Consider the following 25,428-nt stretch of genomic DNA (forward strand, 5'->3'; position numbering starts at 1 on the left):
CATGATGTTGTATCTACGAAACACAAGTAGTTGCGTGCGCAAACCCGGGAGATTTGAAACCTGCGGCCTCACCCACTAACACAGAAAAAAAGCCACACACACACGCGCACGCCGGTCGAATGTGATGTCACACTGTGCAGATGGATATTATTGAGTCTCTACCCAAAGATGAAACCTCAGCATTAGCCCAGCATTGAGCAGTTTGAGTGCTTCTGGAAACTTCATGCTTTAGACTGGGTGTATATTACATGCTTAATAATCAATTTTTAGACTGTGTGTGTAGGCCTATTATTATTTAAAATTAAATAAAAAAATAAAAATGATTATATTATGTAAAAAAAAATATTATTCTTTATAATTATATCCAGTTCCCCTAAAACTTTGCTTAAATACCATATATATTTATTAAATAAATAAAACCAAAAAGTAAATAACTGTTTGGTCTGACAAGTTTTCAGGACATATCAAATTTCAGCACAACACTAACTAACTAGTCTCACTCACACACACACACACTTGTACACACTCTCACTAACACACTCACTCTTGTACATGCTCTCTCTCACACACTTACATTCTATCTCAATTCAATTCAGAAATACTTTTTTAGCATGACTGTAAATGATACAATGTTGCCAACACAAACACATCGACATCTCACAGACACATGTACATGCTCTCACTCACAAAGATAAGCCCTCCCTCTCACACACACACTTCTACATGCTTTCTCATAAACATGTACTGGCTCTCTCTCTTACACACACTACTACATGCTGTCTTTCACTCACACACACACACACAAACAAATGTGCATTTGATACTTATATAATTTTACGTGCTCATTAGGCTTACGATAGGTGGTTGCATTGTAATTATTTGGTCATAAAGGTATTAATTGTTTTAAATAGTTTTTCAGCTAATAATGTTTGTGATGTCATACATGCTACAAAAGGCTTTTAAAGCTGACAAGACGTGGAGCAACCATGACCAGAGCGTTCCAGAGAGAAGGTGTCTCTCAAAATGCAGTGGCCCAGCTCGCTGCAATTGCAGAGCTGTACTTTGCGAACAGGGAGCAATTTAACAGAATCAGCTTCACACCAGGAAAATGAACAGAGTTCGCTCAAAAGTGTAGAGACCTCATTTTTGGAGATTTTTGCATAAAGGTTGTATCAATGAAAAGGAAGGGTTCTTTTGTATGTTTCTTTGTTCAATAATGCTCCGGTTTACTGTTGGTAAAATGTAGAAGCAAAAACCTACAGCACAATAAGCTTAGCTTATAATTCCAAAAAAATAATAATATTGAAATCAGATGCAAAAACCTTTATATTCCGACTAAATTCATTAATTTTTTTTTCAGCTTAGTCCCTTTATTAGTCTGGAGTTGCTACATTGGAATAACCCAAGAGCTTATCCAGCACCATCCATGTTTTACACAACAGATGCCCTTCCAGCTGCAATGCATCACTGGGAAACATCCAAACACACACACATATATATATTTGAGCCTACTCAATTTACCTGTACCAAATGTCTTTGGATTTGTGGAGGAAACCAGAGCACCCAGAGGACACCCACACAAACACAGGGAGAACATGCAAACTCCACACAGAAATGCCACCTGACCTAGCTGAGGCTCGAACCAACAAATTTCTTACTGTGAGGCGAACGTTCTACCCTCAGCGCCACCACATTGCCGGCAATTTAATTGTTATTCTAAAATTAGTTTTTTTTTTCAGCCTACTGTTTGAAAGATAATGAAAAAATATTTGCCACAAAAATAGTTAAATTGCAGAGCTAAGACTTAAAATATATATACATTTTAGGAAAAAATGTGTATGGTGGCTGCATGGTGGTGCAGTGGGTAGCATGTTCGCCTTACAGCAAGAAGGTCACTAGTTCGAGCCTAAGCTGGGTCAGTTGGTTTTTCTGTGTGGAGTTTGCATGTTCTCCCCATGTTCGTGTGGGTTTCCTCTGGGTGCTCTGGTTTCCCTGACAAATCCAAAAACATGTGATCAAGACGGCAGAAGGGCCACAGCACTTTAGAGTCATGCACACCAATCAGGTAAAAACCTGTCGACTATGCATGAGCTCAGAAAATGTGATGAAGGAACGCCCAGAATTCAGGTGCTTCAAATGTGACGAAAGGGGACATTTCGCAAGGACCTGTACAGCTGTGTCGGGCCCGGATTGTAAATTGGCCCTAATACCTGCAGGGAGCTTGTCACGCCGAGTTGGATTTGTCCGCTCGATTGACCAACGCGTACGCCTTGTTTTATCCTTGCAGGCCTAACTTCGCTGGTGAAAGCACTTGTGGGGTTTCTGTAGTGTAGTGGTCATCACGTTCGCCTAACACGCGAAAGGTCCTCGGTTCGAAACCGAGCAGAAACAGTGCTCTTCTTTTGGCGAGAAAATAATAGCATCCACTGCCGCACCAGCAATGATCGTCGACAGGCACCCAATCAAAAAGGGTTATCAGCTCGATCTGCTTGAAGGTTTCCGTAGTGTAGTGGTTATCACGTTCGCCTCACACGCGAAAGGTCCCCAGTTCGAAACTGGGCGGAAACAACCTCTGGCTTTTATGACAATTGTCAAATCAGGCTTCTGTTGAGTACTGACGTTCACTGAAAACATTCTTTCTGCAGAGCGGTGTGAGGCTAGAAGTTTGAATTCAGCTCAGTGTTTACCGCCCCTCGCGGTGTCGCAAACTTGCGTAGAATCTGATTTCTTTTAGCTTTGTGTTGTGCATGAGCAGGTGGCCAGTGCGTTTGCTGGCCCTTCACGGTGCAGACCGTACAAGACAGCTCTATAAAAAAAGACTATAAATACTTGAAGCAGCACTGGCCTATTGGTTTCCGTAGTGTAGTGTTTATCATGTTTGCATTACACGCTAAAGGTCTCCTGTTCGAAACTGGGCGGAAGCATACAATTAGCGGACACTTTTGTCCAAAGCGACATACAATAGTGGAGGTATTCAACAAGATGAGGCAATGCATACGAAAAAGGGCTATTTATTCCAAGTAATTTGTTTGTGCTCAGAGAATTTAGTGCTGGAGTAGGAGTTTCGTTTTCTTTAGAGAGAGGGATATTCACCGGGGTTCGGGTGTACTCTGAAGAGATGGGTGTTAGCTGTCGTTTGAAGGACACCGGTGTATCCGTAATCCGAGTGGGAATGGGAAGGTGATTCCACCAGCGTAGAACATTGAATGAAAACATTGTGGAAAGTGACTTTCCGTCTCTCTGCGCTGGCACCACAAGACAGTGCTCTCACCCTAACCGGAGGCTCCTGTGGTTATCACGATGGCTTTACAAGCGGAGGGTCTCCTGTTAGCAACTGGGCGGAAACATTCAGATTTGCTTTTACGCACATTCTCAATTGGCTCTCTGCTCACTGGATGATCCACGATACAAGGGCATGGATCTGTCAAATGTCATGACTTGACGTTGTACGAGGATTTGACGAAAAAAATGCCCTGCAAACCTTAAAAAGCAACACCATCCCAGGACAATTCTTTTGATCCCCTTTCAGTGCACTTGCATTAAAGCCCGCGTGATGCGGCACTTTGTCAGTGTTACTGTATCATTCGGACATGGGGGCAGAGAGTTAAAGAATTCAGCCTGAGCGCACTGCCGCAGGCTCGGTTTGTCAGAAGTGGGATTCGAACCCACGCCTCCAGGGGAGACTGCGACCTGAACGCAGCGCCTTAGACCGCTCGGCCATCCTGACATGCAAGCTTGGCAGGAGCTGTCTCCTGGGAGCCACACCGCAGTACCGTGACATGGAATCTGGTGCTTCACAGCTTGCCCAGCTCCGGCTGTCCAGCTCATTGGCGCTGCAGGCAGCTAATCTGTGCTCGCCTCCTGGGGCTGCGCCTAGTTTCAATAGCCAACACTTGACAGCTGTCATTGCTTACGGCCACACCACCCTGAGGGGGCTATAGAGCAAACAGGAAGTGAGTTGGCAGCAGTAAGGAGAGAAAGGCTCTCCCCATTTTGTTTGTCTACCTTTTTGTTTATTGACCTTGAGTGTTTTTGTTTGTTTGTTTTCTTTTTGTCTTTAAAAACCACCTAACAGCAGCATTTTGCTGACTGAAGGGTGGTTATGTAGTGTGTTTTATTTTTAATCATGGACAGATTCCCCGGCAACGACATGGAGATGGAGGGACTTGCAAGAAAGGATAAAGAAAATGGGCTGGATAATAGACGGAGAGGTAAAGAAAATGGACTTGACAACAGACAAAGAGATAAATAAAATGAAGAGCCCGGCCAACGAAGAGGTGAGAAAGGTAAGGATAAGCAAGAGGTACAAAGAAGAGTATGCACAAAGGAAGCAACAGTAACTGTAGAAGTAGAAAATGTAAAAGATGCAAGAAGATTTGATATAACCAAAGCAGTCACGGAGCTGATTGGAGAAGGAAGAATGCTGGCGGTGAGACCCAAACAAACAAAGGGAGTATGAAGTAACAATGGAGACTGAAGATGACACCGAAATTTTAATAGACAATGGATTGACAATTAAAGGAGTGAAATCTGAAGTACGGAGGTTACAAAACAGAGACTATGTTGTTTCGTTCAAGCATCTGCCTGTTTACCTAGCAAATGAAGAAATTTTAAGCAAGCTAGAGAGATGGGGAGTTTTCCCCATATCTAAAATTAAAAGAAGATTGTATCCTGGCACAAACATAGAAGATGGAACAAGGTTTGTAAAAAACAGATTTCCGGAAGAGATGGTCTCCTTACCATACAGTACCAAAATCGAGACGGCGGAAGCGCCACAGCACTTTAGAGTCATGCACACCAATCACGTAAAAATCTGTCGACTATGCATGAGCTCAGAAAATGTGATGAAGGAACGCCCAGAATTCAGGTGCTTCAAATGTGACGAAAGGGGACATTTCGCAAGGACCTGTACAGCTGTGTCGGGCCCGGATTGTAAATTGGCCCTAATACCTGCAGGGAGCTTGTCACGCCGAGTTGGCTTTGTCCGCTCGATTGACCAACGCGTACGCCTTGTTTTATCCTTGCAGGCCTAACTTCGCTGGTGAAAGCACTTGTGGGGTTTCTGTAGTGTAGTGGTCATCACGTTCGCCTAACACGTGAAAGGTCCTCGGTTCGAAACCGAGCAGAAACAGTGCTCTTCTTTTGGCGAGAAAATAATAGCATCCACTGCCGCACCAGCAATGATCGTCGACAGGCACCCAATCAAAAAGGGTTATCAGCTCGATCTGCTTGAAGGTTTCCGTAGTGTAGTGGTTATCACGTTCGCCTCACACGCGAAAGGTCCCCAGTTCGAAACTGGGCGGAAACAACCTCTGGCTTTTATGACAATTGTCAAATCAGGCTTCTGTTGAGTACTGACGTTCACTGAAAACATTCTTTCTGCAGAGCGGTGTGAGGCTAGAAGTTTGAATTCAGCTCAGTGTTTACCGCCCCTCGCGGTGTCGCAAACTTGCGTAGAATCTGATTTCTTTTAGCTTTGTGTTGTGCATGAGCAGGTGGCCAGTGCGTTTGCTGGCCCTTCACGGTGCAGACCGTACAAGACAGCTCTATAAAAAAAGACTATAAATACTTGAAGCAGCACTGGCCTATTGGTTTCCGTAGTGTAGTGTTTATCATGTTTGCATTACACGCTAAAGGTCTCCTGTTCGAAACTGGGCGGAAGCATACAATTAGCGGACACTTTTGTCCAAAGCGACATACAATAGTGGAGGTATTCAACAAGACGAGGCAATGCATACGAAAAAGGGCTATTTATTCCAAGTAATTTGTTTGTGCTCAGAGAATTTAGTGCTGGAGTAGGAGTTTCGTTTTCTTTAGAGAGAGGGATATTCACCGGGGTTCGGGTGTACTCTGAAGAGATGGGTGTTAGCTGTCGTTTGAAGGACACCGGTGTATCCGTAATCCGAGTGGGAATGGGAAGGTGATTCCACCAGCGTAGAACATTGAATGAAAACATTGTGGAAAGTGACTTTCCGTCTCTCTGCGCTGGCACCACAAGACAGTGCTCTCACCCTAACCGGAGGCTCCTGTGGTTATCACGATGGCTTTACAAGCGGAGGGTCTCCTGTTAGCAACTGGGCGGAAACATTCAGATTTGCTTTTACGCACATTCTCAATTGGCTCTCTGCTCACTGGATGATCCACGATACAAGGGCATGGATCTGTCAAATGTCATGACTTGACGTTGTACGAGGATTTGACGAAAAAAATGCCCTGCAAACCTTAAAAAGCAACACCATCCCAGGACAATTCTTTTGATCCCCTTTCAGTGCACTTGCATTAAAGCCCGCGTGATGCAACACTTTGTCAGTGTTACTGTATCATTCGGACATGGGGGCAGAGAGTTAAAGAATTCAGCCTGAGCGCACTGCCGCAGGCTCGGTTTGTCAGAAGTGGGATTCGAACCCACGCCTCTAGGGGAGACTGCGACCTGAACGCAGCGCCTTAGACCGCTCGGCCATCCTGACATGCAAGCTTGGCAGGAGCTGTCTCCTGGGAGCCACACCGCAGTACCGTGACATGGAATCTGGTGCTTCACAGCTTGCCCAGCTCCGGCTGTCCAGCTCATTGGCGCTGCAGGCAGCTAATCTGTGCTCGCCTCCTGGGGCTGCGCCTAGTTTCAATAGCCAACACTTGACAGCTGTCATTGCTTACGGCCACACCACCCTGAGGGGGCTATAGAGCAAACAGGAAGTGAGTTGGCAGCAGTAAGGAGAGAAAGGCTCTCCCCATCTTGTTTGTCTACCTTTTTGTTTATTGACCTTAAGTGTTTTTGTTTGTTTGTTTTCTTTTTGTCTTTAAAAACCACCTAACAGCAGCATTTTGCTGACTGAAGGGTGGTTATGTAGTGTGTTTTATTTTTAATCATGGACAGATTCCCCGGCAACGACATGGAAATGGAGGGACTTGCAAGAAAGGATAAAGAAAATGGGCTGGATAATAGACGGAGAGGTAAAGAAAATGGATTGACAACAGACAAAGAGATAAATAAAATGAAGAGCCCGGCCAACGAAGAGGTGAGAAAGGTAAGGATAAGCAAGAGGTACAAAGAAGAGTATGCACAAAGGAAGCAACAGTAACTGTAGAAGTAGAAAATGTAAAAGATGCAAGAAGATTTGATATAACCAAAGCAGTCACGGAGCTGATTGGAGAAGGAAGAATGCTGGCGGTGAGACCCAAACAAACAAAGGGAGTATGAAGTAACAATGGAGACTGAAGATGACACCGAAATTTTAATAGACAATGGATTGACAATTAAAGGAGTGAAATCTGAAGTACGGAGGTTACAAAACAGAGACTATGTTGTTTCGTTCAAGCATCTGCCTGTTTACCTAGCAAATGAAGAAATGTTAAGCAAGCTAGAGAGATGGGGAGTTTTCCCCATATCTAAAATTAAAAGAAGATTGTATCCTGGCACAAACATAGAAGATGGAACAAGGTTTGTAAAAAAACAGATTTCCGGAAGAGATGGTCTCCTTACCATACAGTACCAAAATCGAGACGGCGGAAGCGCCACAGCACTTTAGAGTCATGCACACCAATCAGGTAAAAACCTGTCGACTATGCATGAGCTCAGAAAATGTGATGAAGGAACGCCCAGAATTCAGGTGCTTCAAATGTGACGAAAGGGGACATTTCGCAAGGACCTGTACAGCTGTGTCGGGCCCGGATTGTAAATTGGCCCTAATACCTGCAGGGAGCTTGTCACGCCGAGTTGGCTTTGTCCGCTCGATTGACCAACGCGTACGCCTTGTTTTATCCTTGCAGGCCTAACTTCGCTGGTGAAAGCACTTGTGGGGTTTCTGTAGTGTAGTGGTCATCACGTTCGCCTAACACGCGAAAGGTCCTCGATTCGAAACCGAGCAGAAACAGTGCTCTTCTTTTGGCGAGAAAATAATAGCATCCACTGCCGCACCAGCAATGATCGTCGACAGGCACCCAATCAAAAAGGGTTATCAGCTCGATCTGCTTGAAGGTTTCCGTAGTGTAGTGGTTATCACGTTCGCCTCACACGCGAAAGGTCCCCAGTTCGAAACTGGGCGGAAACAACCTCTGGCTTTTATGACAATTGTCAAATCAGGCTTCTGTTGAGTACTGACGTTCACTGAAAACATTCTTTCTGCAGAGCGGTGTGAGGCTAGAAGTTTGAATTCAGCTCAGTGTTTACCGCCCCTCGCGGTGTCGCAAACTTGCGTAGAATCTGATTTCTTTTAGCTTTGTGTTGTGCATGAGCAGGTGGCCAGTGCGTTTGCTGGCCCTTCACGGTGCAGACCGTACAAGACAGCTCTATAAAAAAAGACTATAAATACTTGAAGCAGCACTGGCCTATTGGTTTCCGTAGTGTAGTGTTTATCATGTTTGCATTACACGCTAAAGGTCTCCTGTTCGAAACTGGGCGGAAGCATACAATTAGCGGACACTTTTGTCCAAAGCGACATACAATAGTGGAGGTATTCAACAAGACGAGGCAATGCATACGAAAAAGGGCTATTTATTCCAAGTAATTTGTTTGTGCTCAGAGAATTTAGTGCTGGAGTAGGAGTTTCGTTTTCTTTAGAGAGAGGGATATTCACCGGGGTTCGGGTGTACTCTGAAGAGATGGGTGTTAGCTGTCGTTTGAAGGACACCGGTGTATCCGTAATCCGAGTGGGAATGGGAAGGTGATTCCACCAGCGTAGAACATTGAATGAAAACATTGTGGAAAGTGACTTTCCGTCTCTCTGCGCTGGCACCACAAGACAGTGCTCTCACCCTAACCGGAGGCTCCTGTGGTTATCACGATGGCTTTACAAGCGGAGGGTCTCCTGTTAGCAACTGGGCGGAAACATTCAGATTTGCTTTTACGCACATTCTCAATTGGCTCTCTGCTCACTGGATGATCCACGATACAAGGGCATGGATCTGTCAAATGTCATGACTTGACGTTGTACGAGGATTTGACGAAAAAAATGCCCTGCAAACCTTAAAAAGTAACACCATCCCAGGACAATTCTTTTGATCCCCTTTATGTGCACTTGCATTAAAGCCCGCGTGATGCGGCACTTTGTCAGTGTTACTGTATCATTCGGACATGGGGGCAGAGAGTTAAAGAATTCAGCCTGAGCGCACTGCCGCAGGCTCGGTTTGTCAGAAGTGGGATTCGAACCCACACCTCCAGTGGAGACTGCGACCTGAACGCAGCGCCTTAGACCGCTCGGCCATCCTGACATGCAAGCTTGGCAGGAGCTGTCTCCTGGGAGCCACACCGCAGTACCGTGACATGGAATCTGGTGCTTCACAGCTTGCCCAGCTCCGGCTGTCCAGCTCATTGGCGCTGCAGGCAGCTAATCTGTGCTCGCCTCCTGGGGCTGCGCCTAGTTTCAATAGCCAACACTTGACAGCTGTCATTGCTTACGGCCACACCACCCTGAGGGGGCTATAGAGCAAACAGGAAGTGAGTTGGCAGCAGTAAGGAGAGAAAGGCTCTCCCCATTTTGTTTGTCTACCTTTTTGTTTATTGACCTTGAGTGTTTTTGTTTGTTTGTTTTCTTTTTGTCTTTAAAAACCACCTAACAGCAGCATTTTGCTGACTGAAGGGTGGTTATGTAGTGTGTTTTATTTTTAATCATGGACAGATTCCCCGGCAACGACATGGAGATGGAGGGACTTGCAAGAAAGGATAAAGAAAATGGGCTGGATAATAGACGGAGAGGTAAAGAAAATGGACTTGACAACAGACAAAGAGATAAATAAAATGAAGAGCCCGGCCAACGAAGAGGTGAGAAAGGTAAGGATAAGCAAGAGGTACAAAGAAGAGTATGCACAAAGGAAGCAACAGTAACTGTAGAAGTAGAAAATGTAAAAGATGCAAGAAGATTTGATATAACCAAAGCAGTCACGGAGCTGATTGGAGAAGGAAGAATGCTGGCGGTGAGACCCAAACAAACAAAGGGAGTATGAAGTAACAATGGAGACTGAAGATGACACCGAAATTTTAATAGACAATGGATTGACAATTAAAGGAGTGAAATCTGAAGTACGGAGGTTACAAAACAGAGACTATGTTGTTTCGTTCAAGCATCTGCCTGTTTACCTAGCAAATGAAGAAATGTTAAGCAAGCTAGAGAGATGGGGAGTTTTCCCCATATCTAAAATTAAAAGAAGATTGTATCCTGGCACAAACATAGAAGATGGAACAAGGTTTGTAAAAAACAGATTTCCGGAAGAGATGGTCTCCTTACCATACAGTACCAAAATCGAGACGGCGGAAGCGCCACAGCACTTTAGAGTCATGCACACCAATCAGGTAAAAACCTGTCGACTATGCATGAGCTCAGAAAATGTGATGAAGGAACGCCCAGAATTCAGGTGCTTCAAATGTGACGAAAGGGGACATTTCGCAAGGACCTGTACAGCTGTGTCGGGCCCGGATTGTAAATTGGCCCTAATACCTGCAGGGAGCTTGTCACGCCGAGTTGGCTTTGTCCGCTCGATTGACCAACGCGTACGCCTTGTTTTATCCTTGCAGGCCTAACTTCGCTGGTGAAAGCACTTGTGGGGTTTCTGTAGTGTAGTGGTCATCACGTTCGCCTAACACGCGAAAGGTCCTCGATTCGAAACCGAGCAGAAACAGTGCTCTTCTTTTGGCGAGAAAATAATAGCATCCACTGCCGCACCAGCAATGATCGTCGACAGGCACCCAATCAAAAAGGGTTATCAGCTCGATCTGCTTGAAGGTTTCCGTAGTGTAGTGGTCATCACGTTCGCCTCACACGCGAAAGGTCCCCAGTTCGAAACTGGGCGGAAACAACCTCTGGCTTTTATGACAATTGTCAAATCAGGCTTCTGTTGAGTACTGACGTTCACTGAAAACATTCTTTCTGCAGAGCGGTGTGAGGCTAGAAGTTTGAATTCAGCTCAGTGTTTACCGCCCCTCGCGGTGTCGCAAACTTGCGTAGAATCTGATTTCTTTTAGCTTTGTGTTGTGCATGAGCAGGTGGCCAGTGCGTTTGCTGGCCCTTCACGGTGCAGACCGTACAAGACAGCTCTATAAAAAAAGACTATAAATACTTGAAGCAGCACTGGCCTATTGGTTTCCGTAGTGTAGTGTTTATCATGTTTGCATTACACGCTAAAGGTCTCCTGTTCGAAACTGGGCGGAAGCATACAATTAGCGGACACTTTTGTCCAAAGCGACATACAATAGTGGAGGTATTCAACAAGACGAGGCAATGCATACGAAAAAGGGCTATTTATTCCAAGTAATTTGTTTGTGCTCAGAGAATTTAGTGCTGGAGTAGGAGTTTCGTTTTCTTTAGAGAGAGGGATATTCACCGGGGTTCGGGTGTACTCTGAAGAGATGGGTGTTAGCTGTCGTTTGAAGGACACCGGTGTATCCGTAATCCGAGTGGGAATGGGAAGGTGATTCCACCAGCGTAGAACATTGAATGAAAACATTGTGGAAAGTGACTTTCCGTCTCACTGCGCTGGCACCACAAGACAGTGCTCTCACCCTAACCGGAGGCTCCTGTGGTTATCACGATGGCTTTACAAGCGGAGGGTCTCCTGTTAGCAACTGGGCGGAAACATTCAGATTTGCTTTTACGCACATTCTCAATTGGCTCTCTGCTCACTGGATGATCCACGATACAAGGGCATGGATCTGTCAAATGTCATGACTTGACGTTGTACGAGGATTTGACGAAAAAAATGCCCTGCAAACCTTAAAAAGCAACACCATCCCAGGACAATTCTTTTGATCCCCTTTCAGTGCACTTGCATTAAAGCCCGCGTGATGCGGCACTTTGTCAGTGTTACTGTATCATTCGGACATGGGGGCAGAGAGTTAAAGAATTCAGCCTGAGCGCACTGCCGCAGGCTCGGTTTGTCAGAAGTGGGATTCGAACCCACGCCTCCAGTGGAGACTGCGACCTGAACGCAGCGCCTTAGACCGCTCGGCCATCCTGACATGCAAGCTTGGCAGGAGCTGTCTCCTGGGAGCCACACCGCAGTACCGTGACATGGAATCTGGTGCTTCACAGCTTGCCCAGCTCCGGCTGTCCAGCTCATTGGCGCTGCAGGCAGCTAATCTGTGCTCGCCTCCTGGGGCTGCGCCTAGTTTCAATAGCCAACACTTGACAGCTGTCATTGCTTACGGCCACACCACCCTGAGGGGGCTATAGAGCAAACAGGAAGTGAGTTGGCAGCAGTAAGGAGAGAAAGGCTCTCCCCATTTTGTTTGTCTACCTTTTTGTTTATTGACCTTGAGTGTTTTTGTTTGTTTGTTTTCTTTTTGTCTTTAAAAACCACCTAACAGCAGCATTTTGCTGACTGAAGGGTGGTTATGTAGTGTGTTTTATTTTTAATCATGGACAGATTCCCCGGCAACGACATGGAGATGGAGGGACTTGCAAGAAAGGATAAAGAAAATGGGCTGGATAATAGACGGAGAGGTAAAGAAAATGGACTTGACAACAGACAAAGAGATAAATAAAATGAAGAGCCCGGCCAACGAAGAGGTGAGAAAGGTAAGGATAAGCAAGAGGTACAAAGAAGAGTATGCACAAAGGAAGCAACAGTAACTGTAGAAGTAGAAAATGTAAAAGATGCAAGAAGATTTGATATAACCAAAGCAGTCACGGAGCTGATTGGAGAAGGAAGAATGCTGGCGGTGAGACCCAAACAAACAAAGGGAGTATGAAGTAACAATGGAGACTGAAGATGACACCGAAATTTTAATAGACAATGGATTGACAATTAAAGGAGTGAAATCTGAAGTACGGAGGTTACAAAACAGAGACTATGTTGTTTCGTTCAAGCATCTGCCTGTTTACCTAGCAAATTAAGAAATGTTAAGCAAGCTAGAGAGATGGGGAGTTTTCCCCATATCTAAAATTAAAAGAAGATTGTATCCTGGCACAAACATAGAAGATGGAACAAGGTTTGTAAAAAACAGATTTCCGGAAGAGATGGTCTCCTTACCATACAGTACCAAAATCGAGACGGCGGAAGCGCCACAGCACTTTAGAGTCATGCACACCAATCAGGTAAAAACCTGTCGACTATGCATGAGCTCAGAAAATGTGATGAAGGAACGCCCAGAATTCAGGTGCTTCAAATGTGACGAAAGGGGACATTTCGCAAGGACCTGTACAGCTGTGTCGGGCCCGGATTGTAAATTGGCCCTAATACCTGCAGGGAGCTTGTCACGCCGAGTTGGCTTTGTCCGCTCGATTGACCAACGCGTACGCCTTGTTTTATCCTTGCAGGCTTAACTTCGCTGGTGAAAGCACTTGTGGGGTTTCTGTAGTGTAGTGGTCATCACGTTCGCCTAACACGCGAAAGGTCCTCGGTTCGAAACCGAGCAGAAACAGTGCTCTTCTTTTGGCGAGAAAATAATAGCATCCATTGCCGCACCAGCAATGATCGTCGACAGGCACCCAATCAAAAAGGGTTATCAGCTCGATCTGCTTGAAGGTTTCCGTAGTGTAGTGGTTATCACGTTCGCCTCACACGCGAAAGGTCCCCAGTTCGAAACTGGGCGGAAACAACCTCTGGCTTTTATGACAATTGTCAAATCAGGCTTCTGTTGAGTACTGACGTTCACTGAAAACATTCTTTCTGCAGAGCGGTGTGAGGCTAGAAGTTTGAATTCAGCTCAGTGTTTACCGCCCCTCGCGGTGTCGCAAACTTGCGTAGAATCTGATTTCTTTTAGCTTTGTGTTGTGCATGAGCAGGTGGCCAGTGCGTTTGCTGGCCCTTCACGGTGCAGACAGTACAAGACAGCTCTATAAAAAAAGACTATAAATACTTGAAGCAGCACTGGCCTATTGGTTTCCGTAGTGTAGTGTTTATCATGTTTGCATTACACGCTAAAGGTCTCCTGTTCGAAACTGGGCGGAAGCATACAATTAGCGGACACTTTTGTCCAAAGCGACATACAATAGTGGAGGTATTCAACAAGACGAGGCAATGCATACGAAAAAGGGCTATTTATTCCAAGTAATTTGTTTGTGCTCAGAGAATTTAGTGCTGGAGTAGGAGTTTCGTTTTCTTTAGAGAGAGGGATATTCACCGGTGTTCGGGTGTACTCTGAAGAGATGGGTGTTAGCTGTCGTTTGAAGGACACCGGTGTATCCGTAATCCGAGTGGGAATGGGAAGGTGATTCCACCAGCGTAGAACATTGAATGAAAACATTGTGGAAAGTGACTTTCCGTCTCTCTGCGCTGGCACCACAAGACAGTGCTCTCACCCTAACCGGAGGCTCCTGTGGTTATCACGATGGCTTTACAAGCGGAGGGTCTCCTGTTAGCAACTGGGCGGAAACATTCAGATTTGCTTTTACGCACATTCTCAATTGGCTCTCTGCTCACTGGATGATCCACGATACAAGGGCATGGATCTGTCAAATGTCATGACTTGACGTTGTACGAGGATTTGACGAAAAAAATGCCCTGCAAACCTTAAAAAGCAACACCATCCCAGGACAATTCTTTTGATCCCCTTTCAGTGCACTTGCATTAAAGCCCGCGTGATGCGGCACTTTGTCAGTGTTACTGTATCATTCGGACATGGGGGCAGAGAGTTAAAGAATTCAGCCTGAGCGCACTGCCGCAGGCTCGGTTTGTCAGAAGTGGGATTCGAACCCACGCCTCCAGTGGAGACTGCGACCTGAACGCAGCGCCTTAGACCGCTCGGCCATCCTGACATGCAAGCCTGGCAGGAGCTGTCTCCTGGGAGCCACACCGCAGTACCGTGACATGGAATCTGGTGCTTCACAGCTTGCCCAGCTCCGGCTGTCCAGCTCATTGGCGCTGCAGGCAGCTAATCTGTGCTCGCCTCCTGGGGCTGCGCCTAGTTTCAATAGCCAACACTTGACAGCTGTCATTGCTTACGGCCACACCACCCTGAGGGGGCTATAGAGCAAACAGGAAGTGAGTTGGCAGCAGTAAGGAGAGAAAGGCTCTCCCCATTTTGTTTGTCTACCTTTTTGTTTATTGACCTTGAGTGTTTTTGTTTGTTTGTTTTCTTTTTGTCTTTAAAAACCACCTAACAGCAGCATTTTGCTGACTGAAGGGTGGTTATGTAGTGTGTTTTATTTTTAATCATGGACAGATTCCCCGGCAACGACATGGAGATGGAGGGACTTGCAAGAAAGGATAAAGAAAATGGGCTGGATAATAGACGGAGAGGTAAAGAAAATGGACTTGACAACAGACAAAGAGATAAATAAAATGAAGAGCCCGGCCAACGAAGAGGTGAGAAAGGTAAGGATAAGCAAGAGGTACAAAGAAGAGTATGCACAAAGGAAGCAACAGTAACTGTAGAAGTAGAAAATGTAAAAGATGCAAGAAGATTTGATATAACCAAAGCAGTCACGGAGCTGATTGGAGAAGGAAGAATGCTGGCGGTGAGACCCAAACAAACAAAGGGAGTATGAAGTAACAATGGAGACTGAAGATGACACCGAAATTTTAATAGACAATGGATTGACAATTAAAGGAGTGAAATCTGAAGTACGGAGGTTACAAAACAGAGACTATGTTGTTTCGTTCAAGCATCTGCCTGTTTACCTAGCAAATGAAGAAATGTTAAGCAAGCTAGAGAGATGGGGAGTTTTCCCCATATCTAAAATTAAAAGAAGATTGTATCCTGGCACAAACATAGAAGATGGAACAAGGTTTGTAAAAAACAGATTTCCGGAAGAGATGGTCTCCTTACCATACAGTACCAAAATCGAGACGGCGGAAGCGCCACAGCACTTTAGAGTCATGCACACCAATCAGGTAAAAACCTGTCGACTATGCATGAGCTCAGAAAATGTGATGAAGGAACGCCCAGAATTCAGGTGCTTCAAATGTGACGAAAGGGGACATTTCGCAAGGACCTGTACAGCTGTGTCGGGCCCGGATTGTAAATTGGCCCTAATACCTGCAGGGAGCTTGTCACGCCGAGTTGGCTTTGTCCGCTCGATTGACCAACGCGTACGCCTTGTTTTATCCTTGCAGGCCTAACTTCGCTGGTGAAAGCACTTGTGGGGTTTCTGTAGTGTAGTGGTCATCACGTTCGCCTAACACGCGAAAGGTCCTCGATTCGAAACCGAGCAGAAACAGTGCTCTTCTTTTGGCGAGAAAATAATAGCATCCACTGCCGCACCAGCAATGATCGTCGACAGGCACCCAATCAAAAAGGGTTATCAGCTCGATCTGCTTGAAGGTTTCCGTAGTGTAGTGGTTATCACGTTCGCCTCACACGCGAAAGGTCCCCAGTTCGAAACTGGGCGGAAACAACCTCTGGCTTTTATGACAATTGTCAAATCAGGCTTCTGTTGAGTACTGACGTTCACTGAAAACATTCTTTCTGCAGAGCGGTGTGAGGCTAGAAGTTTGAATTCAGCTCAGTGTTTACCGCCCCTCGCGGTGTCGCAAACTTGCGTAGAATCTGATTTCTTTTAGCTTTGTGTTGTGCATGAGCAGGTGGCCAGTGCGTTTGCTGGCCCTTCACGGTGCAGACCGTACAAGACAGCTCTATAAAAAAAGACTATAAATACTTGAAGCAGCACTGGCCTATTGGTTTCCGTAGTGTAGTGTTTATCATGTTTGCATTACACGCTAAAGGTCTCCTGTTCGAAACTGGGCGAAAGCATACAATTAGCGGACACTTTTGTCCAAAGCGACATACAATAGTGGAGGTATTCAACAAGACGAGGCAATGCATACGAAAAAGGGCTATTTATTCCAAGTAATTTGTTTGTGCTCAGAGAATTTAGTGCTGGAGTAGGAGTTTCGTTTTCTTTAGAGAGAGGGATATTCACCGGGGTTCGGGTGTACTCTGAAGAGATGGGTGTTAGCTGTCGTTTGAAGGACACCGGTGTATCCGTAATCCGAGTGGGAATGGGAAGGTGATTCCACCAGCGTAGAACATTGAATGAAAACATTGTGGAAAGTGACTTTCCGTCTCTCTGCGCTGGCACCACAAGACAGTGCTCTCACCCTAACCGGAGGCTCCTGTGGTTATCACGATGGCTTTACAAGCGGAGGGTCTCCTGTTAGCAACTGGGCGGAAACATTCAGATTTGCTTTTACGCACATTCTCAATTGGCTCTCTGCTCACTGGATGATCCACGATACAAGGGCATGGATCTGTCAAATGTCATGACTTGACGTTGTACGAGGATTTGACGAAAAAAATGCCCTGCAAACCTTAAAAAGCAACACCATCCCAGGACAATTCTTTTGATCCCCTTTCAGTGCACTTGCATTAAAGCCCGCGTGATGCGGCACTTTGTCAGTGTTACTGTATCATTCGGACATGGGGGCAGAGAGTTAAAGAATTCAGCCTGAGCGCACTGCCGCAGGCTCGGTTTGTCAGAAGTGGGATTCGAACCCACGCCTTCAGTGGAGACTGCGACCTGAACGCAGCGCCTTAGACCGCTCGGCCATCCTGACATGCAAGCTTGGCAGGAGCTGTCTCCTGGGAGCCACACCGCAGTACCGTGACATGGAATCTGGTGCTTCACAGCTTGCCCAGCTCCGGCTGTCCAGCTCATTGGCGCTGCAGGCAGCTAATCTGTGCTCGCCTCCTGGGGCTGCGCCTAGTTTCAATAGCCAACACTTGACAGCTGTCATTGCTTACGGCCACACCACCCTGAGGGGGCTATAGAGCAAACAGGAAGTGAGTTGGCAGCAGTAAGGAGAGAAAGGCTCTCCCCATTTTGTTTGTCTACCTTTTTGTTTATTGACCTTGAGTGTTTTTGTTTGTTTGTTTTCTTTTTGTCTTTATAAACCACCTAACAGCAGCATTTTGCTGACTGAAGGGTGGTTATGTAGTGTGTTTTATTTTTAATCATGGACAGATTCCCCGGCAACGACATGGAGATGGAGGGACTTGCAAGAAAGGATAAAGAAAATGGGCTGGATAATAGACGGAGAGGTAAAGAAAATGGACTTGACAACAGACAAAGAGATAAATAAAATGAAGAGCCCGGCCAACGAAGAGGTGAGAAAGGTAAGGATAAGCAAGAGGTACAAAGAAGAGTATGCACAAAGGAAGCAACAGTAACTGTAGAAGTAGAAAATGTAAAAGATGCAAGAAGATTTGATATAACCAAAGCAGTCACGGAGCTGATTGGAGAAGGAAGAATGCTGGCGGTGAGACCCAAACAAACAAAGGGAGTATGAAGTAACAATGGAGACTGAAGATGACACCGAAATTTTAATAGACAATGGATTGACAATTAAAGGAGTGAAATCTGAAGTACGGAGGTTACAAAACAGAGACTATGTTGTTTCGTTCAAGCATCTGCCTGTTTACCTAGCAAATGAAGAAATGTTAAGCAAGCTAGAGAGATGGGGAGTTTTCCCCATATCTAAAATTAAAAGAAGATTGTATCCTGGCACAAACATAGAAGATGGAACAAGGTTTGTAAAAAACAGATTTCCGGAAGAGATGGTCTCCTTACCATACAGTACCAAAATCGAGACGGCGGAAGCGCCACAGCACTTTAGAGTCATGCACACCAATCAGGTAAAAACCTGTCGACTATGCATGAGCTCAGAAAATGTGATGAAGGAACGCCCAGAATTCAGGTGCTTCAAATGTGACGAAAGGGGACATTTCGCAAGGACCTGTACAGCTGTGTCGGGCCCGGATTGTAAATTGGCCCTAATACCTGCAGGGAGCTTGTCACGCCGAGTTGGCTTTGTCCGCTCGATTGACCAACGCGTACGCCTTGTTTTATCCTTGCAGGCCTAACTTCGCTGGTGAAAGCACTTGTGGGGTTTCTGTAGTGTAGTGGTCATCACGTTCGCCTAACACGCGAAAGGTCCTCGGTTCGAAACCGAGCAGAAACAGTGCTCTTCTTTTGGCGAGAAAATAATAGCATCCATTGCCGCACCAGCAATGATCGTCGACAGGCACCCAATCAAAAAGGGTTATCAGCTCGATCTGCTTGAAGGTTTCCGTAGTGTAGTGGTTATCACGTTCGCCTCACACGCGAAAGGTCCCCAGTTCGAAACTGGGCGGAAACAACCTCTGGCTTTTATGACAATTGTCAAATCAGGCTTCTGTTGAGTACTGACGTTCACTGAAAACATTCTTTCTGCAGAGCGGTGTGAGGCTAGAAGTTTGAATTCAGCTCAGTGTTTACCGCCCCTCGCGGTGTCGCAAACTTGCGTAGAATCTGATTTCTTTTAGCTTTGTGTTGTGCATGAGCAGGTGGCCAGTGCGTTTGCTGGCCCTTCACGGTGCAGACAGTACAAGACAGCTCTATAAAAAAAGACTATAAATACTTGAAGCAGCACTGGCCTATTGGTTTCCGTAGTGTAGTGTTTATCATGTTTGCATTACACGCTAAAGGTCTCCTGTTCGAAACTGGGCGGAAGCATACAATTAGCGGACACTTTTGTCCAAAGCGACATACAATAGTGGAGGTATTCAACAAGACGAGGCAATGCATACGAAAAAGGGCTATTTATTCCAAGTAATTTGTTTGTGCTCAGAGAATTTAGTGCTGGAGTAGGAGTTTCGTTTTCTTTAGAGAGAGGGATATTCACCGGTGTTCGGGTGTACTCTGAAGAGATGGGTGTTAGCTGTCGTTTGAAGGACACCAGTGTATCCATAATCCGAGTGGGAATGGGAAGGTGATTCCACCAGCGTAGAACATTGAATGAAAACATTGTGGAAAGTGACTTTCCGTCTCTCTGCGCTGGCACCACAAGACAGTGCTCTCACCCTAACCGGAGGCTCCTGTGGTTATCACGATGGTTTTACAAGCGGAGGGTCTCCTGTTAGCAACTGGGCGGAAACATTCAGATTTGCTTTTACGCACATTCTCAATTGGCTCTCTGCTCACTGGATGATCCACGATACAAGGGCATGGATCTGTCAAATGTCATGACTTGACGTTGTACGAGGATTTGACGAAAAAAATGCCCTGCAAACCTTAAAAAGCAACACCATCCCAGGACAATTCTTTTGATCCCCTTTCAGTGCACTTGCATTAAAGCCCGCGTGATGCGGCACTTTGTCAGTGTTACTGTATCATTCGGACATGGGGGCAGAGAGTTAAAGAATTCAGCCTGAGCGCACTGCCGCAGGCTCGGTTTGTCAGAAGTGGGATTCGAACCCACGCCTCCAGTGGAGACTGCGACCTGAACGCAGCGCCTTAGACCGCTCGGCCATCCTGACATGCAAGCCTGGCAGGAGCTGTCTCCTGGGAGCCACACCGCAGTACCGTGACATGGAATCTGGTGCTTCACAGCTTGCCCAGCTCCGGCTGTCCAGCTCATTGGCGCTGCAGGCAGCTAATCTGTGCTCGCCTCCTGGGGCTGCGCCTAGTTTCAATAGCCAACACTTGACAGCTGTCATTGCTTACGGCCACACCACCCTGAGGGGGCTATAGAGCAAACAGGAAGTGAGTTGGCAGCAGTAAGGAGAGAAAGGCTCTCCCCATTTTGTTTGTCTACCTTTTTGTTTATTGACCTTGAGTGTTTTTGTTTGTTTGTTTTCTTTTTGTCTTTAAAAACCACCTAACAGTAGCATTTTGCTGACTGAAGGGTGGTTATGTAGTGTGTTTTATTTTTAATCATGGACAGATTCCCCGGCAACGACATGGAGATGGAGGGACTTGCAAGAAAGGATAAAGAAAATGGGCTGGATAATAGACGGAGAGGTAAAGAAAATGGACTTGACAACAGACAAAGAGATAAATAAAATGAAGAGCCCGGCCAACGAAGAGGTGAGAAAGGTAAGGATAAGCAAGAGGTACAAAGAAGAGTATGCACAAAGGAAGCAACAGTAACTGTAGAAGTAGAAAATGTAAAAGATGCAAGAAGATTTGATATAACCAAAGCAGTCACGGAGCTGATTGGAGAAGGAAGAATGCTGGCGGTGAGACCCAAACAAACAAAGGGAGTATGAAGTAACAATGGAGACTGAAGATGACACCGAAATTTTAATAGACAATGGATTGACAATTAAAGGAGTGAAATCTGAAGTACGGAGGTTACAAAACAGAGACTATGTTGTTTCGTTCAAGCATCTGCCTGTTTACCTAGCAAATGAAGAAATGTTAAGCAAGCTAGAGAGATGGGGAGTTTTCCCCATATCTAAAATTAAAAGAAGATTGTATCCTGGCACAAACATAGAAGATGGAACAAGGTTTGTAAAAAACAGATTTCCGGAAGAGATGGTCTCCTTACCATACAGTACCAAAATCGAGACGGCGGAAGCGCCACAGCACTTTAGAGTCATGCACACCAATCAGGTAAAAACCTGTCGACTATGCATGAGCTCAGAAAATGTGATGAAGGAACGCCCAGAATTCAGGTGCTTCAAATGTGACGAAAGGGGACATTTCGCAAGGACCTGTACAGCTGTGTCGGGCCCGGATTGTAAATTGGCCCTAATACCTGCAGGGAGCTTGTCACGCCGAGTTGGCTTTGTCCGCTCGATTGACCAACGCGTACGCCTTGTTTTATCCTTGCAGGCCTAACTTCGCTGGTGAAAGCACTTGTGGGGTTTCTGTAGTGTAGTGGTCATCACGTTCGCCTAACACGCGAAAGGTCCTCGATTCGAAACCGAGCAGAAACAGTGCTCTTCTTTTGGCGAGAAAATAATAGCATCCACTGCCGCACCAGCAATGATCGTCGACAGGCACCCAATCAAAAAGGGTTATCAGCTCGATCTGCTTGAAGGTTTCCGTAGTGTAGTGGTTATCACGTTCGCCTCACACGCGAAAGGTCCCCAGTTCGAAACTGGGCGGAAACAACCTCTGGCTTTTATGACAATTGTCAAATCAGGCTTCTGTTGAGTACTGACGTTCACTGAAAACATTCTTTCTGCAGAGCGGTGTGAGGCTAGAAGTTTGAATTCAGCTCAGTGTTTACCGCCCCTCGCGGTGTCGCAAACTTGCGTAGAATCTGATTTCTTTTAGCTTTGTGTTGTGCATGAGCAGGTGGCCAGTGCGTTTGCTGGCCCTTCACGGTGCAGACCGTACAAGACAGCTCTATAAAAAAAGACTATAAATACTTGAAGCAGCACTGGCCTATTGGTTTCCGTAGTGTAGTGTTTATCATGTTTGCATTACACGCTAAAGGTCTCCTGTTCGAAACTGGGCGGAAGCATACAATTAGCGGACACTTTTGTCCAAAGCGACATACAATAGTGGAGGTATTCAACAAGACGAGGCAATGCATACGAAAAAGGGCTATTTATTCCAAGTAATTTGTTTGTGCTCAGAGAATTTAGTGCTGGAGTAGGAGTTTCGTTTTCTTTAGAGAGAGGGATATTCACCGGGGTTCGGGTGTACTCTGAAGAGATGGGTGTTAGCTGTCGTTTGAAGGACACCGGTGTATCCGTAATCCGAGTGGGAATGGGAAGGTGATTCCACCAGCGTAGAACATTGAATGAAAACATTGTGGAAAGTGACTTTCCGTCTCTCTGCGCTGGCACCACAAGACAGTGCTCTCACCCTAACCGGAGGCTCCTGTGGTTATCACGATGGCTTTACAAGCGGAGGGTCTCCTGTTAGCAACTGGGCGGAAACATTCAGATTTGCTTTTACGCACATTCTCAATTGGCTCTCTGCTCACTGGATGATCCACGATACAAGGGCATGGATCTGTCAAATGTCATGACTTGACGTTGTACGAGGATTTGACGAAAAAAATGCCCTGCAAACCTTAAAAAGCAACACCATCCCAGGACAATTCTTTTGATCCCCTTTCAGTGCACTTGCATTAAAGCCCGCGTGATGCGGCACTTTGTCAGTGTTACTGTATCATTCGGACATGGGGGCAGAGAGTTAAAGAATTCAGCCTGAGCGCACTGCCGCAGGCTCGGTTTGTCAGAAGTGGGATTCGAACCCACGCCTCCAGTGGAGACTGCGACCTGAACGCAGCGCCTTAGACCGCTCGGCCATCCTGACATGCAAGCTTGGCAGGAGCTGTCTCCTGGGAGCCACACCGCAGTACCGTGACATGGAATCTGGTGCTTCACAGCTTGCCCAGCTCCGGCTGTCCAGCTCATTGGCGCTGCAGGCAGCTAATCTGTGCTCGCCTCCTGGGGCTGCGCCTAGTTTCAATAGCCAACACTTGACAGCTGTCATTGCTTACGGCCACACCACCCTGAGGGGGCTATAGAGCAAACAGGAAGTGAGTTGGCAGCAGTAAGGAGAGAAAGGCTCTCCCCATTTTGTTTGTCTACCTTTTTGTTTATTGACCTTGAGTGTTTTTGTTTGTTTGTTTTCTTTTTGTCTTTAAAAACCACCTAACAGCAGCATTTTGCTGACTGAAGGGTGGTTATGTAGTGTGTTTTATTTTTAATCATGGACAGATTCCCCGGCAACGACATGGAGATGGAGGGACTTGCAAGAAAGGATAAAGAAAATGGGCTGGATAATAGACGGAGAGGTAAAGAAAATGGACTTGACAACAGACAAAGAGATAAATAAAATGAAGAGCCCGGCCAACGAAGAGGTGAGAAAGGTAAGGATAAGCAAGAGGTACAAAGAAGAGTATGCACAAAGGAAGCAACAGTAACTGTAGAAGTAGAAAATGTAAAAGATGCAAGAAGATTTGATATAACCAAAGCAGTCACGGAGCTGATTGGAGAAGGAAGAATGCTGGCGGTGAGACCCAAACAAACAAAGGGAGTATGAAGTAACAATGGAGACTGAAGATGACACCGAAATTTTAATAGACAATGGATTGACAATTAAAGGAGTGAAATCTGAAGTACGGAGGTTACAAAACAGAGACTATGTTGTTTCGTTCAAGCATCTGCCTGTTTACCTAGCAAATGAAGAAATGTTAAGCAAGCTAGAGAGATGGGGAGTTTTCCCCATATCTAAAATTAAAAGAAGATTGTATCCTGGCACAAACATAGAAGATGGAACAAGGTTTGTAAAAAAACAGATTTCCGGAAGAGATGGTCTCCTTACCATACAGTACCAAAATCGAGACGGCGGAAGCGCCACAGCACTTTAGAGTCATGCACACCAATCAGGTAAAAACCTGTCGACTATGCATGAGCTCAGAAAATGTGATGAAGGAACGCCCAGAATTCAGGTGCTTCAAATGTGACGAAAGGGGACATTTCGCAAGGACCTGTACAGCTGTGTCGGGCCCGGATTGTAAATTGGCCCTAATACCTGCAGGGAGCTTGTCACGCCGAGTTGGCTTTGTCCGCTCGATTGACCAACGCGTACGCCTTGTTTTATCCTTGCAGGCCTAACTTCGCTGGTGAAAGCACTTGTGGGGTTTCTGTAGTGTAGTGGTCATCACGTTCGCCTAACACGCGAAAGGTCCTCGATTCGAAACCGAGCAGAAACAGTGCTCTTCTTTTGGCGAGAAAATAATAGCATCCACTGCCGCACCAGCAATGATCGTCGACAGGCACCCAATCAAAAAGGGTTATCAGCTCGATCTGCTTGAAGGTTTCCGTAGTGTAGTGGTTATCACGTTCGCCTCACACGCGAAAGGTCCCCAGTTCGAAACTGGGCGGAAACAACCTCTGGCTTTTATGACAATTGTCAAATCAGGCTTCTGTTGAGTACTGACGTTCACTGAAAACATTCTTTCTGCAGAGCGGTGTGAGGCTAGAAGTTTGAATTCAGCTCAGTGTTTACCGCCCCTCGCGGTGTCGCAAACTTGCGTAGAATCTGATTTCTTTTAGCTTTGTGTTGTGCATGAGCAGGTGGCCAGTGCGTTTGCTGGCCCTTCACGGTGCAGACCGTACAAGACAGCTCTATAAAAAAAGACTATAAATACTTGAAGCAGCACTGGCCTATTGGTTTCCGTAGTGTAGTGTTTATCATGTTTGCATTACACGCTAAAGGTCTCCTGTTCGAAACTGGGCGGAAGCATACAATTAGCGGACACTTTTGTCCAAAGCGACATACAATAGTGGAGGTATTCAACAAGACGAGGCAATGCATACGAAAAAGGGCTATTTATTCCAAGTAATTTGTTTGTGCTCAGAGAATTTAGTGCTGGAGTAGGAGTTTCGTTTTCTTTAGAGAGAGGGATATTCACCGGGGTTCGGGTGTACTCTGAAGAGATGGGTGTTAGCTGTCGTTTGAAGGACACCGGTGTATCCGTAATCCGAGTGGGAATGGGAAGGTGATTCCACCAGCGTAGAACATTGAATGAAAACATTGTGGAAAGTGACTTTCCGTCTCTCTGCGCTGGCACCACAAGACAGTGCTCTCACCCTAACCGGAGGCTCCTGTGGTTATCACGATGGCTTTACAAGCGGAGGGTCTCCTGTTAGCAACTGGGCGGAAACATTCAGATTTGCTTTTACGCACATTCTCAATTGGCTCTCTGCTCACTGGATGATCCACGATACAAGGGCATGGATCTGTCAAATGTCATGACTTGACGTTGTACGAGGATTTGACGAAAAAAATGCCCTGCAAACCTTAAAAAGCAACACCATCCCAGGAC

The 25,428-nt window shown here is 46.0% G+C and overlaps 18 non-coding genes across 18 annotated transcripts; 12 read left to right on the forward strand and 6 right to left on the reverse strand.

Annotated features, from left to right (window-relative positions):
• Window positions 1-2,318: 2,318 nt before the first annotated feature.
• trnav-aac (transfer RNA valine (anticodon AAC)) lies at window positions 2,319-2,391 on the forward strand. Its single transcript has one exon. It is a non-coding gene; the product is annotated as a tRNA-Val (tRNA).
• Window positions 2,392-2,495: 104 nt separating this feature from the next.
• Window positions 2,496-2,568, forward strand: trnav-cac (transfer RNA valine (anticodon CAC)). The gene has a single exon. It is a non-coding gene; the product is annotated as a tRNA-Val (tRNA).
• Window positions 2,569-3,644: 1,076 nt separating this feature from the next.
• trnal-cag (transfer RNA leucine (anticodon CAG)) lies at window positions 3,645-3,727 on the reverse strand. The gene has a single exon. It is a non-coding gene; the product is annotated as a tRNA-Leu (tRNA).
• A 1,508-nt stretch (window positions 3,728-5,235) lies between these two features.
• Window positions 5,236-5,308, forward strand: trnav-cac (transfer RNA valine (anticodon CAC)). Its single transcript has one exon. It is a non-coding gene; the product is annotated as a tRNA-Val (tRNA).
• A 2,667-nt stretch (window positions 5,309-7,975) lies between these two features.
• trnav-cac (transfer RNA valine (anticodon CAC)) lies at window positions 7,976-8,048 on the forward strand. The gene has a single exon. It is a non-coding gene; the product is annotated as a tRNA-Val (tRNA).
• Window positions 8,049-9,124: 1,076 nt separating this feature from the next.
• On the reverse strand, window positions 9,125-9,207 carry trnal-cag (transfer RNA leucine (anticodon CAG)). The gene has a single exon. It is a non-coding gene; the product is annotated as a tRNA-Leu (tRNA).
• A 1,508-nt stretch (window positions 9,208-10,715) lies between these two features.
• Window positions 10,716-10,788, forward strand: trnav-cac (transfer RNA valine (anticodon CAC)). Its single transcript has one exon. It is a non-coding gene; the product is annotated as a tRNA-Val (tRNA).
• Window positions 10,789-11,864: 1,076 nt separating this feature from the next.
• Window positions 11,865-11,947, reverse strand: trnal-cag (transfer RNA leucine (anticodon CAG)). The gene has a single exon. It is a non-coding gene; the product is annotated as a tRNA-Leu (tRNA).
• Window positions 11,948-13,278: 1,331 nt separating this feature from the next.
• trnav-aac (transfer RNA valine (anticodon AAC)) lies at window positions 13,279-13,351 on the forward strand. Its single transcript has one exon. It is a non-coding gene; the product is annotated as a tRNA-Val (tRNA).
• A 104-nt stretch (window positions 13,352-13,455) lies between these two features.
• Window positions 13,456-13,528, forward strand: trnav-cac (transfer RNA valine (anticodon CAC)). Its single transcript has one exon. It is a non-coding gene; the product is annotated as a tRNA-Val (tRNA).
• Window positions 13,529-14,604: 1,076 nt separating this feature from the next.
• Window positions 14,605-14,687, reverse strand: trnal-cag (transfer RNA leucine (anticodon CAG)). The gene has a single exon. It is a non-coding gene; the product is annotated as a tRNA-Leu (tRNA).
• Window positions 14,688-16,195: 1,508 nt separating this feature from the next.
• On the forward strand, window positions 16,196-16,268 carry trnav-cac (transfer RNA valine (anticodon CAC)). The gene has a single exon. It is a non-coding gene; the product is annotated as a tRNA-Val (tRNA).
• Window positions 16,269-18,758: 2,490 nt separating this feature from the next.
• On the forward strand, window positions 18,759-18,831 carry trnav-aac (transfer RNA valine (anticodon AAC)). The gene has a single exon. It is a non-coding gene; the product is annotated as a tRNA-Val (tRNA).
• A 104-nt stretch (window positions 18,832-18,935) lies between these two features.
• trnav-cac (transfer RNA valine (anticodon CAC)) lies at window positions 18,936-19,008 on the forward strand. The gene has a single exon. It is a non-coding gene; the product is annotated as a tRNA-Val (tRNA).
• A 1,076-nt stretch (window positions 19,009-20,084) lies between these two features.
• Window positions 20,085-20,167, reverse strand: trnal-cag (transfer RNA leucine (anticodon CAG)). The gene has a single exon. It is a non-coding gene; the product is annotated as a tRNA-Leu (tRNA).
• Window positions 20,168-21,675: 1,508 nt separating this feature from the next.
• On the forward strand, window positions 21,676-21,748 carry trnav-cac (transfer RNA valine (anticodon CAC)). Its single transcript has one exon. It is a non-coding gene; the product is annotated as a tRNA-Val (tRNA).
• Window positions 21,749-22,824: 1,076 nt separating this feature from the next.
• On the reverse strand, window positions 22,825-22,907 carry trnal-cag (transfer RNA leucine (anticodon CAG)). The gene has a single exon. It is a non-coding gene; the product is annotated as a tRNA-Leu (tRNA).
• Window positions 22,908-24,416: 1,509 nt separating this feature from the next.
• On the forward strand, window positions 24,417-24,489 carry trnav-cac (transfer RNA valine (anticodon CAC)). Its single transcript has one exon. It is a non-coding gene; the product is annotated as a tRNA-Val (tRNA).
• Window positions 24,490-25,428: the final 939 nt, after the last annotated feature.

This window comes from Danio rerio, chromosome 4, assembly GCF_052040795.2.
Source record: "Danio rerio strain M-AB ecotype USA chromosome 4, GRCz13ab, whole genome shotgun sequence".
NCBI classification, from domain to species: Eukaryota; Metazoa; Chordata; class Actinopteri; order Cypriniformes; family Danionidae; genus Danio; species Danio rerio.